The sequence below is a fragment of the Diuraphis noxia genome, unplaced genomic scaffold (genome assembly GCF_037042655.1).
Source record: "Diuraphis noxia isolate RWA-SAM2 unplaced genomic scaffold, SU_Dnox_SAM2 contig0004, whole genome shotgun sequence".
In the NCBI taxonomy this organism is placed as follows: domain Eukaryota; kingdom Metazoa; phylum Arthropoda; class Insecta; order Hemiptera; family Aphididae; genus Diuraphis; species Diuraphis noxia.
Window position 1 is genome coordinate 31,369,310 of NW_028301714.1, and position 12,790 is coordinate 31,382,099.

The window sequence follows — 12,790 nt, forward strand, 5'->3', positions numbered from 1 at the left end:
ATATATATATTATCAGCTTTCTAATAATAACTATTTATTTCAGTTACGACCCGCTGTTCTACCCACATCTCATTCGATTACACGAAGTTTAATACCTACTACTCTAACTCGAGTTCAAGAGTAGTTGAAGCATTTCCTAATGGTGCATTCTAATAATATATACATATAGGTGTATTGAAGGCTTTAAGTTATTGTATTTTGTTTTTTTTAATACTTAACGATTTTGAATTTATGTTCTAAAAATATAAACGTTGTCAACCAGCCAAACCGTATTCTATATTATGGAAATAAAAATTATATTTTGTTTAATCTTAACGGGTCATGAACTATAATCGTTTTTACTGTACTCAATATCGGTCATCAGCAGCTCCCTTATATATTTTTGATTACCAAATTTCTATTTTTCTTATTATGAACCCGTCACAAGTTGTCACCATTTTTTCTGATACAATATTCTCATCTGAAGGCTGTCAGACATCTGAAAGCAGAAAACTGGAAATGCTAATGTAATTTGAGATATTTTATATTCTGTTATTAATATTGGATATTAGATATCAACTATTTTCTACACTTATTAAAATAATATTATAAATTAGTTCCCCCTACCCCCATAAAATACTTTCCACGGTATATTTTAGTTTTTACTGAAAAATTTTTGCTTTCAAAATCAACAGGTAAATAGATAAATATTTTTAATGGATTTGATGAACAATCAGTATTAAAATAACTATTAGCGTTAAATCCGTCAAATAAACATAAACGAATGCCGAGTTGTTTAACTTGAGCCTTAAAGGCAATTCGCTTGCATCAAGCAAATTATTGACTATAAATTGTTTATTCAATCGTATAAAATTGTATTTTTTTGCGTCAAAAAATAAATATACCAGTCATATATTTTTTTGGAAAAATTCGATTTTTGGGGTTTTTCTTTTAATTTTATTCAGTTAAAATTTGTTAAAATTAGTTCAAATATAACGTCTCTTGACTAACGATTATCCGTATAGCACAGCAGCAATTTTCCGTTGCTAGTCCTGTCATCATCATTCGTCTGTAAATATTCTGTTCACCCTAAACTTTAAGATACACAAACAAATGGACGATAAAAAATTTGATAAACATCTAGCGCCACGCTGACGTCACGTTACTGTTGATCGGGGTCCAACAATAATTTCAAGCGTGTCATCGTGTCTGATGGATGGATCGTACCAACCAAAAAATATTTGTTAATAATTTCCGAATTCATAATTACACATGACAGCCGACAGGTCATCTATAAGGTTTAATTACCTATGATGGGTGTATACCACTTTTGAGTCTCTGACCCTCGAGGCTGTAAAGGCGTAACAGTTCTCTGTTATTATTTAGGCACTAATACGTAATAATGATCGAGTAGGGTCGTCGTAATAATTTTGTGGAAGTACGAACGACTTATTTATTTTAAGATAAACACAAAATATTAATTAATAATGTATTGTATCGTATTATTGAGTGTTTTAAATTATACGTGTATAGTATTTATACGCAGAAAATATTGTTTTTCTATTAGTATTATACCATTTATTATTTTATAATAGTATCTAGTTATATCCTATATATGCACATAACATAATAAAGTACACATTTTGATTTTAAAACAGTAAAAACAACGTCTTATAATAGGTATATACATTCCTGTTGAATATAAAAATACAATTTTTGTATACGTTCAACGTATGTAGTATCTGTTTTATATTGTTTTTATAAATGATATTGATTATAGTTAGTAATTTCATATACGATACTTATGTACAAAAACCATTCATGTTTTATTTTCTCTGTGTTGTTGCGTAGTATGTGGCTTAAAGTTCATTCATACCACACAGCGATGATAGATATTTCTGTATCATTTCATCCATTAAATAACATTATATTATTTTCCACGCAAATAATAATATTATGTTTACTGCAGCCGATTTCCTAATAACGTACAAGTAAAACAACATAGAGTTGATTTCAAGTTTATTATTACTATAGCACTATAAAAATATGATATAATATTAATAATACTTCATAATTTATAGATTATGACAATAATTAATATTTTACATTATAAATAAATGTTATTTGTATGACACATACGTCGTATATCTATTAGTTTACTATAAAACCGTTCATATCTAAATTAAAATAAAATCAATAATAATATTATAAATTTTGTTTTAAAAATTGTGATTAAACCTTACAGTCTTCGTCAATTTTAGAACCAATTCCAACACAAACAAAATATCATGCATTTTTATTTTAGTGGATTTAAATTCGGCCACACGTCGATGCTCTTTGAATACAAAATTATTAACGAAAGTAACTGTTATTCAATAAATGTAAAAAATATAAGTGATCGTTCTATTTAAATTTTAAATAAAGGAAAAACATGTAACATAATCTAAAATGTCATCATAATATTAGATCTAGGTACTGATATACGTAGTAAAATAATTAAATTTTTCAGAATTAATATTTATACAATTTGAATTTTATGTTACCTATTTAAGATTAAATCGAAAAGTAACTATATACCTAAATACATTTTATGATTTATTATTAATTTAACTTTTATCATACGATATATTCGTAATTTAGCCATAAATGCAATCCATATTATTGAAATAGAAAATCTCAGATAAAAATTTAAGTATACGTATAGATTTCATCGGTTCTTAATGTTGTGATAAATGTAATAGTATTATTTAATCGTTTGAAAAATATATTTCATTCCAAAAACAAAATATAAAACTACAAGTTTAACCCCTAAAACTTTCAAATATTAAAACATAAACTTCTCAATTATAATTCAATATATGCCAATAAATAGGGGTATAATTATTCTGATATTATTATTAAACAAAACAAATTTTTTAATAAAAGAATATAAACAACCCAATTTGAAAAGTTAATTAATTTACTTCATTGTCATAACAACATTGGTAAGTTGTTGTTGTTGTTCTCTTATTGATTTCATTTAAAACATAATAACGAGAAGGTGAAAATTATATAATGAAAATCCATTTAACAACTTTACTTTATTTTATGCTTAGGTAATACTTAAATTGTCTACTATTATATTATTATATTTTATTATATGTAGCGTATTATAATAAATTTATAATATATATATCATAAAATATGTTTTTTGCATTTGCTTGGTAATTATTTGTGTACATATTTGCAAATTGTAATTAATTAAAACCAGCATACACATTTAATTGTCTCACATCAGTAATTTAGAGTAGCGGCTACAACTAGTTATCATTAAAACTTTTTTTAAATTTTATAACCACATTATATTTCAAACATTTTGCACGAAAAATTGTATATAAAAAAGAGTTAAGTGTTTCTTAAAATAAATTATATTGACCCCGTTAAATGTAGTTCCACTTCGAACTTATTTTGTGTTCCTTTAAAAATATAATACTTTTAGACAAAAATAACATTTTAATATCATTTTACACAAATTATAACTTAGCTAAACTGTGATATTTGACATAGAAACTCCTAAGAAATCAGCTTAATATGTTAATCCAAAATTTAAAATTAAAATATACAAGCAATAGTTTTATAACACATTTTATAATTTCAAAAAGTATTTAATTTCCAAAAATTTTGCTAAAAGAGAAATTTATTTAGAGATGCATAGTAATTTCAATAAAGCAAATTACGAATTTACTATATTATTGATATATTATGTATAAAATACTATTTATTTATTATAAATTATAAATTATCATTCTTTACTGCAAGTTTAATATGATTAAGTTATATAGTTTTATAGTATTCAAAGTAGACTTTTACAATCACAGAATAATCTCCTTAAAATATAGTATTAAAAAAGCGGGTAAGTCGTGGATGTTGCTCTGCTGTACAGTATAGGTTACAATAATGAGTTACTGTAATCGATGAAATTAAACTTGGATTCAATGATATTATACCATAGTATACGAAAAACGATTCTAACCGGAGATGGTTTATCTGTTTAGGATATATTATAGATTTTTAAAAATTTTCAAATCTTGGATATAAAAGGAAAATCTTTTATGAATTTCTAGCATAAAATAATTTACGAATTTTCGTGATTTTTACGTACGTTGTCAAAATTCAAACTTTGAATTCTTATAAAAAAATTGTGACTTTATATTTATTTTATTTTTCAACCTCTAATGTAAAAATATGTTAGGAGCCTTGTATTAAATTTTCAAATTTTAGATTTAAAAAGAAAAACTTTTATGAATTTCCAACTAAGATAATTTGAACATTGCCGTAATGTTTACGTATTTAGTCAAAATTTTAACTTTAAATGCTTATAAAAAAAAATTGTTCCTATGTATTTTTAATATTTTTCAACTGCTATAGGTATTGTTACAATGTGTAGGAAGCCTTGAATTCAATTTTCAAGGTTTTCTACCCAACAAATAAATTTTTATCGATATTTATAAAAAAAAAAACTAAAAAAGTTGAAAAATTAAAATAGTATCGGCGGTCATTTGTTTTAGAGTTAGGTACTCCAAAATAAGAATATCGGTAAATCCAGTGAAAATCCAATGCTGTAAAACTTTTAATTTCAAACGCTCATAAAAATTTAATTTGAATTTTCGGTGGACATTTTTTTTGTGATAAAGAAAACTTCTAAGGAATCTTGTATTAAATTTTCAAATCTTAGATTTAAAAAGAAAATTTTTTATGAATTTCTAGCTTAAAATAATTTGCGAATTTTTTGTGATTTTTACGTATTTTGTCAAAATTCAAACTTTGAATGCTTATAAAAAAAATGGTGACTATGAATTTATTTTATTTTTCAACTGCTATTGTAACAATATGTTAGGAACCTTGTATTAAATTGTCAAGCTTTTCTACCCAACAAATAAATTTTTATCGATATTAATTTAAAAAAAAAACTAATAATGATCGAAAAATGCATATGCCTATTAATAGTTCAACTTAAGTCGACATTTTTCAAAAATTTCATGGTGGATAGAATATAGTTATATAAACATTCAGTGAAAATTGCATGTATCTGGTATATGGTAATTTGTTTTAAAGTTACATCAAAAACAAAAATCGATTTTGTCGAAAATGTGCGTAAAAATTCCTGTTTTTCCCTTAATATTTAGTTTGTTTATCCCTATTATTATATTGTGCATTTTTAGTTTTGACCACCCAAAGTACTAACTAGATTCACTTTCTGATCTAACAAGGTACTGAGGTCAAAAATCGAAGCACTTTCATTGCCTCATAACGTGATGACAGACACAAGAAAATACAAAAAAAAACACACACATCATTGTAAAATCAATACATTCCTGGCTCCGCTCAGAATCTAAAAATGTTAATATTTGAAAATAGTATCTTCATTTGGGTATAGTAAAAAATTACAAACATCATACGTAATTTTAACAAATGCTTTGTAATATGCTATAATAGGAGTTAGTTGATTAGTGATTAATGTCCTATACAAATTTAAATATTAGACAATAGACATAATATGTTAGATGTATGACGACCTATATCTTATATTTATTGTGTTGTGAATTAAATATATTATTTAATATGTTAATAATATATCACAGTGATTTAATAATTATACCTATGTTATCTTCACTGTAAACGAATCCGTATAAAACCTTTTTGTTGACGGCCATAACAACGATATGTGAGTACAAATCAGTGTCAATGGCAGACATATATGTAACCTTCTCTCGTTAGGTCTATACCTACATTATGATATAGTCGTTTACTACAAGTAAAGGTAAATGTATGGCAAAAAAATATTATGTTCATCATTGGTCAATTGAAATATAATTTATTACCAAACAGTAAAAATCGCTATACTTGAGGACACAACATAACATACTTCTTCTGTTCATTCACCAAAAATTATACAAAAATATACACATATATTATTTATTATGCACTTGAAATAGTTAAAATAATAAGATCTAAAAAATATAAAACAATAATAATGTTCTAATAAAAAATAATGTTTTTATTATATAAACTTAGAAAAAATACCAAAAATATGAAAAACAAAATTAAGAATATAATTGTTTTTTTGATAAAAGTTCATATTTGTAATTATTAAACAATCCAGCTTATTTTTGGAACAATAAATAAAACCGTGTATATTTTTGCTATAACTTCATTGCCCTTGACTTGTAATATATAACCTATATGTTTACTTTTTTGAATATTGAGAGAATCCATTCAGTGGTTCAGACTCTTTTCCGTTTTATTGACTCTCTGAAAAGTTATACATTTTTCACGTATTTGTACAGGTTGGTCAACTATATATTATCTCCTTCAAATATATGGTAGTATAATAAAATAAAATACATATATCGTACAATTTTATACGTTTACAAACAAAATCAATTTAGAGCAAACATATACAATGGTATAATGTGAGTTTAATGTACTTTTCATATTGTCTAATACTCAAATAGTATATTATCTTACAATATTATATAACCTAAACAACTTAAATTTCTATGATTATTCTAGATTTAGGTCATTGGTTATAAAACTTGTTGAGATCACAACTAGCTATTGAAGCTCACAATATAATATTGATCTTATAGCACATTACTATTCAAAAGGAATAAATCGTGTAATTACTAATCACAAATCGTAGACTTTAATAAGTATATTATGAAATATCTACCTAATAATATTATACCTTTATTAAAAATATAAAATTATAAGCTAGTATGATAAATATTGCGATTAAAACTATATTCGTAGTTGTTAAGTTGTAACCTAATAAGGATAATATTTTAACCCGATAATTTTATAACACATCATGTCACATATAAAACGTTAATATAAGCCAATTATAGGTACTATATTATATTATTATACACTTTATATAAAACGTAAGATAATCGTAACTGGTAAATTTACATTTTGTCGAAGGCTAAGACTATATAGATGTACCTACGTACTATGTATTTAAAACATATAATTTGACTAATAAATGTATGTATTTCCAATGTATATTGTTACTCAGAAAGTATGATATGGTTCTAAGTTTTTTTTTAATCTGTAAAATTACATTTACATACACCTAAATTCAGTTGATAATTTTTTTTTTCGCGGATGTAGTGAATATGTAATAAATTATTATTAATAATTATGTGTTTATAATGATGGAATACGCATGAACTTCATATTTATATTGTACATTTCACAATTAAAAACGATACACAATAAAGTTATTATAAATCCAAGTTGAAGTGACAATTAAACATTCAATCAGTAAACGTTTTTATACTAAAATAAATATACGATAATCTACTTATTAAAAAAAAAAACACGTTTCTCAAATCAAAATTACATTTTAAAACGTTTAAATATTCATCTTGTGCAAAACTAAAAATAATTATCGTTTTTCGGACACTTATAATTGAAAATTGCATATTGTATAACTATATATGTATATCTATATATACATACACACACAGTAGTTATATTATATATAACATTATATGTGTTTCATATAAATTATCAAATATTTTCACATTCATACATTTATGTCACACACTTTAGTCTACGGAATGGAAACTTTTTATTCAGTCGTTTGATAAAATGTTACCAGAAAACAATAAGTTATGAAAATAGTTTTTTTTCAATCTACAATAAAAATACATGTGAACCCGAATACATAGTTACGATATGCACACCTAATACTATTTTGTTCACTGATATCGTTGAATATGTCAAAACACAAGTTAATATAGTAGACTGAAATGTACTAAACGGATGGAACGTGGGTTCACTAATCCACAAGCTGCACAATGTTTATTATATTCGGTTTGAAATGGCTTGCAGCTTTATAATGATTAAAAATAAAACAAAACATTTTCGAAATCAATCAACAAACTCCAATGTGTGCCCAATTAATCAAACCCAAAAGCGGTGATTATGCCATACATATATTATGTTATAAAAGTATCATTACGTAAACGAAACTTAAAAATGTTTATTTAGAAACACAAAACCCTTTAGGTTGGACAAACTATTTGATTCGCTTGAAAATTCAAATCGAAAAAGTATCCACGAAAATACTATGTTGTATATATCATTGTTCAACTATACTGAATACCAAAATACAAATTAATAAAATTAATAATAATACAATAGCTATATTTCACCCGTGGTGGATATAGTGATGTGTAACTTTTTTTTCTTAAGGGAGCCAGTAGCAAGCAAAAATAAACGAATACGATTATGATTTTAATATTATTAATAGTTGATAATCGACCTTAAAATAACTGTTTCAATCTATTATCTTAAACTCCTTCAAATTATATAAAAATATATCAAGTAACTATTGATTTTATACAAGCCTCAATCGTAATCTTTGCCTTTTCATATTATATACAAGCTGTTACCAGTGTGCAGTAGCTTTTATCATAATACTCGTATGACCAGTCTAAAATCAAAAATAATGTGTGCAGAATTTAGTATCAATAGGTCAAAAACTGTAGGTTTTCATATGCATTATTTAATAATATTAGTCGATTAGACGTCTACTATAATATATTTATCTATCTGTCGTTTCCGTTTTGCTTCAGTTGAAAAATTCTCGATTTTTTTGTTGAAATTGTTGTAATATTTTTAGTATGCAAGTTATAAATCAGAAATATGCATTTTGCCTATAATAACATATAACACAAACTGTTACTCAATTTTACATTTATATTTATATAGAATAATTTATAGCCTGAATAATTAAAAGCAATATTATTATATTATAATAATCATAATTATTATTTTATCATATGAAACCAATGACAATAATATGTATATGTTACGGTAAATGATGTTATATCGGAAAATAACGTTATTTATCAACAAATGTGGGAATAATTATCGTTATTTTCTAGTAAATAACGTTAACATCTTATGATATGGAAAATGTTGATTATATAATAATGTCCAACAACTAACGAGCAATGATAAGTAGGTGATCGCTAAACTAATTGTGGTATTAATTAAATAAAAACAATAACCAAAGAACCAATCACTGATGAAGACCAAATCATAAATGAACTTACAGAGAACAATTCGGAACTTGGTAGGTTAGTAGGTAAGTAGGTACCTACTTGTAACAATAAATATCCGAATCCTAAATGTAAGACAAATAAGGCTAAGATATAAATATATTTTTAGATGATCGTTAAGAAAATATTTATAATGCTTGTAAAAAGTCAAAAAAAATTATAAAAACATGCAGAGAAAACGATAAAAACGATAAAACTTCTAAAGAAAAAAATCTTGAGATTGAAATAAGCACAACTGTACGTGTAACTATACCGGACGTTGATAGAGCTCGTGGTTCTCCACGAAATATACTAGCAGTTGTCGCCACAATTATACAAACTCTGTATGTTAATTTTTTATGAAAAAATATATCATTAAGATTTAAAAGTAATTAATATTTTTTTTTATAGGTACGGAACATGGTTTTCTTTAGTAGAATTACACATCATGCCAAGAAATAGCTGCATGCGAAGAGAAATTTTTAGATATGGACAATGTGATTAAATTCGCTGATGGTAGACAGTTGACACCGAGGGAAACAGCTAGTAATAGTTCTGTTGTGGGCTCTCAAGGGTACCAGCGTTGCCATTGAAAGATTGGTTGCAACAATGAATGTTGTGCCTGTTGTGGGACTGAATAGTTATGTAACAATACATTTCATAGCAGTACAAATTGTAAAAATAAATAAATTGATTAAAAATGCATTTTTTTTTCTATTTTTAAAAATACCTAGGCACATAATTTTTCAAATTGTAATACTTGAGACTCACGTGCATATCTGGTCTAGAACAGCAATTATCTGTATATTTGGTAATTAACGTGATTTTCTAGTTTTTTACAATAATTACCTATGTATTTGATCAATAACGTTAATAACCAGCGAATAACATTATTTTTCATTTAACGCGTTAATTTACCGTAACATATAACCAAAAACAAATATTGGATTTTTGTAAGCCGGCACAAAATTCATGTATAAACCACTCTATATAGTGACTTAGTAAGTTGAAAAACAAGATACAAACCCTTTCTGAGCTTCAAGACATCTATTGATTTATTTTTGATTGAAAATGGTCCAGTTCTACTGAGGCTATTAAGGACAAAGAAACCGTTTTTACATAATTATATTGTATAGATTTAATTTATGTTTACTTTTTTTATCAATTTAGTTAGAATACAACTCTCATTGGTCTTGCTATGACGTACTATGTTTTTAAAGCATAAAAAATAACTCGTTCATTACAAAGTAGTATGAGTACCGAACAAAATTATCAACTAGTGATACGAGCTGATTTAAAAAAATTTGGAAAGGGAACAGGAAAACAACGAACATATTATTCATTCATGATTATATTGTCATTACTAAGCCAATCAAGTAATTTTAAAATAGATGTTGTTAGTCAACTTAATTATTTTATTACTTATCAAAACCTAATTGATTTTCTACTAGAAATATTTTTTAAAAAACCAAAATGTTAACACATTCGTCATTTAACTATTGAAATTTGATTCCGGGACAATTTGCCGTCATAAACACTTCATTGGAACAACGGGACGCTATAGTCAAGACCGGTACAGCCCTGCAGGTCAACTTAGAACGTATGGCAACCATAATTATTAACAATCATGACATTTTCCACACATTTTATTTTTAATTAATATACAGTACTGAGATGCTTTTTTCAATAAGTTTTACGCAACACAAACAAGTGAGTCAATTTTTGAGCCATTATAATGATGACATAATTATATCGTCACAACATTCAACGCACGTAACGTACTCACTGTGTAAGCGAAAATAAACGTCACTAATATTGTCATTTAGGTCTACATGATTATAATATGTAATACCTACACGTTTAACTGTGAAACATTACGAACAGTATGATAACATAAATTTAATAACATGAACGATACGAAATTCGATGTCAGTGATTGCCACCAAGTCATTCAATTCGAAGTTATTGTTTCTTGAAATGTATGGTAGTTTGCCAAAAGTCATCGATGGTCACAACAATTAATAAAGCGTCTTCATTTAAAAATTAAATATGGATTCTGATTGTTTCATTTATATATTATATATACCAAAACGGTAAGACGTCCCCTCACATCACGCATTCACAAATCAGGTCACTGTAAATAAAAACGGTGTTCACTAATGTACAATTGTATACATGGAGTTAAAAACAAGAAGTTAGCTACAAATAGATCCGTGACATAAAATTTTTTAAATTATAGTTCAAATATTTAAAAAATGTCATTGCACATTAAAAATAATAATATATCTACGTAATGTCAAAAAACTTAAATTCCTTACTACGATTATTATTTTTTGTGTTACCTATAGCAAAATAATTAGAATCATCGGGAGGAGGGGGATATTTTTTAAATATTTAATGTAAAGAAAAATTAAGCTAAATATGTCTATAAAAAATTGTGTATATTTATTTTTGAAATGTTTTAATTTATGTAGAATATAGATACATTTCAATCTTGTATAGGTACACATACATATTACATTTTTAAATCTGAGGTTTTATAATGTTATTTTTTGTAATTACGTAATAAATTTAAAATGTTAAGAAAGTTTACCAATTCAAATGACTATAAATATGTCGAAGAGAGCCAAAATATTTTGAAAATTAAATCATGATGACGGACAAAAAGTTTAAAGTAAATAAAAAATAAAACACCATTGCAAAACCAATACATCTTTGAACTTTGCTCAGAACTTAAAATTACTTAAGAATATTCTAACAGTTTTAAAATTAGATTTGGGTGTAATGTATTATAAAGTACTATACGCTTTTTATTTACTTTTTATAGTACCTACTCATCGGCTAGCAATTTAATAATGTGCGCATTTACGTTTATTGTTCTGTAATTTCTATTAGTATTCAATAAACTATTTTTACTTTGTCGTACCTAGTATTATAACCAACTGTCTGTATTTAAAAATAAAAAGTGCATTTAACTGGAGCATTTATTATAGTGACCTGAGACAGTTTATTACTTCTGGAAATGGTGAATTATTATGGCTGTAATAAGTCTGTATGATATTTTGGCTCTTGGCCACAGAAACCAGTTAAAAATAATTACAGTATAATCTGACATTATACAAAAAAACTTATAGCTTGTAACTTAAAAGTTATAATAATAGATTTTGCTTTCTTTGGATATGAAAATAAATTAAAATCATTATATAAAATTATTCTTAATGATATTATAATTATTAATTGTAAATAATTAGCATGGATATAGAGTACCTATCTAAAATGTCCAATATTAACAAGGTTTACTTTTTAGAAATAAATAATAAATTTTCTTTTGATATGCAATTAATTTTAAATATTATATACCTACGATAGTACGGTGCTAATGCCGAGCTGTACAAAAATATATTAATTTAGTAATACACTAAAATTTTATTGGCCACCAAATCATAAAGGAACATTGGTGGCTACTTTATAGCTCACTATAATATATTGATTCATCAAATTGACTGTTATTGACTATTGTTAATGCAACTCGATATTAACATATAATATAAATATAATATACAGAAAACGAATCATGATTCGAGAGTCTTGCGAGGAAGTGCATTATTAACCAAAAATCACCACTGGTTACTAAAATGAAAATAATAATAAATTAGTATAATGCCGTGTATAGGCTGCAATAGACGAAAAGTAGATAGGTAATTTAAAATCAATATATT

At 25.5% G+C, this 12,790-nt stretch overlaps 1 protein-coding gene and 1 pseudogene across 1 annotated transcript in view; both read left to right on the forward strand.

Moving 5' to 3' along the window:
- The first annotated feature begins 411 nt into the window (after window positions 1–411).
- On the forward strand, window positions 412–9,760 carry LOC149055959 (uncharacterized; annotated as a pseudogene).
- Window positions 9,761–10,648: 888 nt separating this feature from the next.
- The window catches only part of LOC107165275 (neuropeptide Y receptor type 2-like), a 56,574-nt gene continuing 54,432 nt past the window's right edge, over window positions 10,649–12,790 (forward strand). The window contains exon 1 of the mRNA XM_089226894.1: window positions 10,649–10,671. The gene's annotated coding sequence lies outside the window, so the exon portion shown is untranslated. The remainder of the gene's footprint in view (window positions 10,672–12,790) is intronic.